Below are 4,009 nucleotides of genomic sequence, written 5' to 3'. Positions count from 1 at the left end.
TTTCATATGATGCCCTAAGCTGCTCTTTCTCACAGAGAGGACCCCTTCGGTTTGTTTCAGAGAGAAGAGGGTGCAGTTTTTCACTGGTGACAAAATTACTCTCATGTTAAGTTGTCATGTCAAAATTTGCTTTCACCGCGAGACACTTGGGCAGTCTTGGGCCGGGGCTGATACCGGCTCGCGCTCCACTGAGAATGACCCAGGTGGCCATGCTTTTGCACTGAACATGCTTTGCTGCTGAACGACCAAGATCCAGAGGCCAGCTATATTACTTGTGGTCCCAGCAAGTGCTTGCAGCCATGTCTCTAGACTGTGAACTAAGCCTTTGATCCATGCTGCCCCAGGAAGGGAAATGATGTGATTTCCAACATAAATCTCCCTGGACTTAATTATTAAAATACAGAAATCCTAAACCACGTGGCTGTAGTAGTGGCCGCGCAACTTTATATCTCTCATCAGTGAAAAACTAATTATCAAATGCTTCCTTGTCAGTAGGGCCGTATTTTGGGGGGATAAACTCCAACAAGAATAGTGAGTTCTGTGTTGAAATATGGAATTTAATCAAGGTAAAGAGAAAACGAAGTGAAATTTATCAGTTATGCAGGCAGGGGTGGGGGTATCGGGGGATGGGAGGTGGGAGGTATACGGGGGTTTTTTTGGTGGTGGAATACGGGCATTGGTGAAAGGATGGATGTTTGAACATTGTATAACTGAGACATAAGACTGAGAACTTTTTAACTTTCCACATGGTGATTCAATAAAATAAATTAAAAAAAATAAAGATAAGGTTAATTACCATAAAAAAGAGAGTTTAAAGTGATGAAAAAGAAAAGGAGCACATGACGGAAGGAAGTAGAAGCCCAGAAAATACTAAGTATTTCCCCATAAGAACTGCATCTTGTGGTGATATCTAATGACAGCTACAGAATTTTTGTAGCTGATTATGCAAATGAAGAAACACATAAAATTTGGAGGAATTTATCATATTTAGTGTTTCTGTGCTTGCCATGAGAACTGAGAAAAATAAAGTGATAAAGTTGAAAATAAAATTTGCTTTCAAGCTATTTCCTTCCATTTGAGGTCAGAAATATGTGATTTTAAGAAAAAAGAAACAGCAGCGAATAAGTGAAATAAAATAATGCTTAGATATTAAAATGCATTGATTCCATTTTTTTTTTATTGTAGAAAATAGCATTGAGCCAAAATGATGTTTAGTTAACAGGTTTGTCACAGGTCTTTTCCATACAACTCCACTATAAAAGTGGTACACTATTGAGGAAATCACTTGTCACTTGTCATCACTTGTCATCCTGTTGATCTTTCATTTTCCCGAGTGGGTGCCAGTAACATCTCCATCCATTCCTGTCTTGTACTAGAGTAGCCCAATGGTATCTGCTTGCTCCAGGAACATGAAGAGACTCAAACTGTTCATTCAGGGTTTTGACGAAGAAGTCTGACAATCTCGTTGGTGGGCGGCCACACAGTCTTTTGACGTCCCTCGGAATCCAGTCAGTAACAACTCTAGTCCAGCAGTGGTCTCTAAACCACATTACGTGTCTGGCCCATCTGATTTTCAATGCCTTGGCTAAAGAGACAGTGTCCCTGATTCTGGATCCTCAACAGAGGTTGCAACTCCGGATTCCTTCTCTCACTTGAGTGAAACGTGATACTCCAAGCATAGCTCTTTCCATTCCTCTTTGGGAGACCAAATAGAGTTCTCATCCTGTTTGTGTAGGGCCCAGGTCTCTGAGGCCTATGTTAGTGCAGGAATTAAGGAAATTAGAAGGAATAAAGTGCAATGGTAGAATATTGTTAAATAAAAAAAAGCTTATTTAATGTTTCTCAAATCAATCTGATGATGCAAATAACAACAAAGGGTTAGTACACATTTTGTGCTAGGAAAAACTAAAATCTAAACAGTAAGCAATTAAACTTTTAAGATGCTGATGAATAGATTATTTATAGAAACAAAATATTTCAATAATCTACAAACTGATTAAAGATATCAATATTTTGGAAAGGTGAATATTTCAAAATAGAGTGAAATATACTTTATTTTCTTTTTTTTAAAGAAATATTTTATTGAACCACCGTGAAAAAAAGAAAAAAAAATACAAAGCTTTCACATTTAAGTCACAGTCAAATACTGATTAAACCACCATCCCTTCACCAGTGCACCCGTTCCACCGCCAAGAACCCCAATACACCCCCCTCCCACCCCAACCCCCATCTAAGTAGCTAATGATATTCCCATTATTCTCTCTATATATTGAGTACATTCCATATTTCCATACAGAACTCACTATTATTGATTGGAAATTTTCCCCAACAATCAGGCCTGCTGAATAGGCATCATCTAATAATTTCTCTTCATTGCTAAGAGTGAAGACTTTGAGGCCGCGCGGCCGCTATCGCAGTTTTGGGTTTCTAATATTTTAGCTCAGTTCACAGTCAAAATGCATGGCTGCAAGAATCCGCTCTGGTGCCAAAATGGGTTAGGAGACCTCAGGATCACAGTCAATAGGCGCGGAGGGTCTGCTTCTCGTGCCGTGGCTCCAGTTCATCCTAGTGAAATATACTTTAAAATTAGTTTCTCCTTAAATTTAGGATATATGCCTCAGAGTAGTATCGATAGGCTAAAATTTAATTGCTATTTTCTTCAGAAAACACAAAACTGTTTTCCATAGAGAATAAGTTATTTTTTATAACCATCAACCATATTCTGGTATGTAATTTTCCTTTTATCCTTACCAAAACTGCTTAAATCTTCGTGTTATAAGGCATTTTTTGTTGGATGTCATTGCAGTTCTTATTTGCATTTCCATAATACTAAAGGTTTGAATTTTTTTTTTTAATTTATTTATTTTTAATTAGAGAATCACCGTGAGGGTACAGTTACAGATTTATACACTTTTGTGCTTATATTTCCCTCATACAAAGTTCGGGAACCCATCCCTTCACCAGTGCCCATTCTCCACCACCCGTAAACCCTAAAGGTTTGAATTTTTTAAACTATCTTCTATTTGTTATGAGAACATCTGCATGTTTTCTTTGGATAAATTACATTTTCGGGTCAATTGCCCATTTTTTTTTATGAAGTAACTTATTTGGGGGTATAGGTTGTCCAATTATTTAGATACTTTGACTAGCACCTAAATTCCATTTAAGATCAAGAATTTGCATGTAAATTCTCTTTTAGTTATTTTTTATCTCTTACCATTTTTATCTCTTTCCTTTTTGAAGGACTCATCTGTTGTTTTTCTCAATACAGTGAAAAACTTGAATGAAATTGTCAATTTGGTTTTTACATATGGGAGAATACTAGTCTCTTACATCCTTCAAGTCTTTCCTGAGCTTTCATCACTGTTCTGAATGCAGGGGAAATCCCCCACTTCTTCCGTTTCTACTGTAATGTAAGTCAGTAGTGGCAAGGGTCTAGTTTCGTGCTCTCTTGAGTGAATGTATCTGGTCATAATGTGCAGATTTCCCTCAGAGATTGGGCTGCTATGGGGCATTTGCCATCACAAGTTGATTGACCTTTAAAAAATGTCTCACCATGCTGTACCAGATAGTCACAGCTTGACTATTAATATGCTGTCCTCCCACTAACTTGGGTTAATTTGATTCTATTTCTGAAGAATTTTCATTTGCCCTGGTCCTCCAAAGAGGGCCTGTATCCAACAAATGCTGTATGTGCTTGAGCCAGGCTGTCTCAAAGGCACTGGATTGCCAGTAAAGCATTCAAGAATTCATGTCCCAGAGTTGGGCCTTCTGAACTCTTGCTAAAAGTTCCTTCTGAACTTCTTGAACTCCTGCTAAAAGTTCAAGCAATCAACTGAAGATAGACTATTTGCATAGAAGTCATATGCAAAGGGAAGGGATAATCCTGTTATCTCTAACTAGAATTTTTTTTTTTAATTGTGTCTTTTTTGTCTCCACCCTGAAGAGGCATGAAGGCACTCCCCTGCCTGAAGCAACATCTTTGCCTTCTACCTTTTGGGCTTCTTTC

This window comes from Sorex araneus, chromosome 5 (genome assembly GCF_027595985.1).
Source record: "Sorex araneus isolate mSorAra2 chromosome 5, mSorAra2.pri, whole genome shotgun sequence".
Lineage (NCBI taxonomy): Eukaryota > Metazoa > Chordata > Mammalia > Eulipotyphla > Soricidae > Sorex > Sorex araneus.
This window is presented reverse-complemented; position numbering follows the sequence as displayed.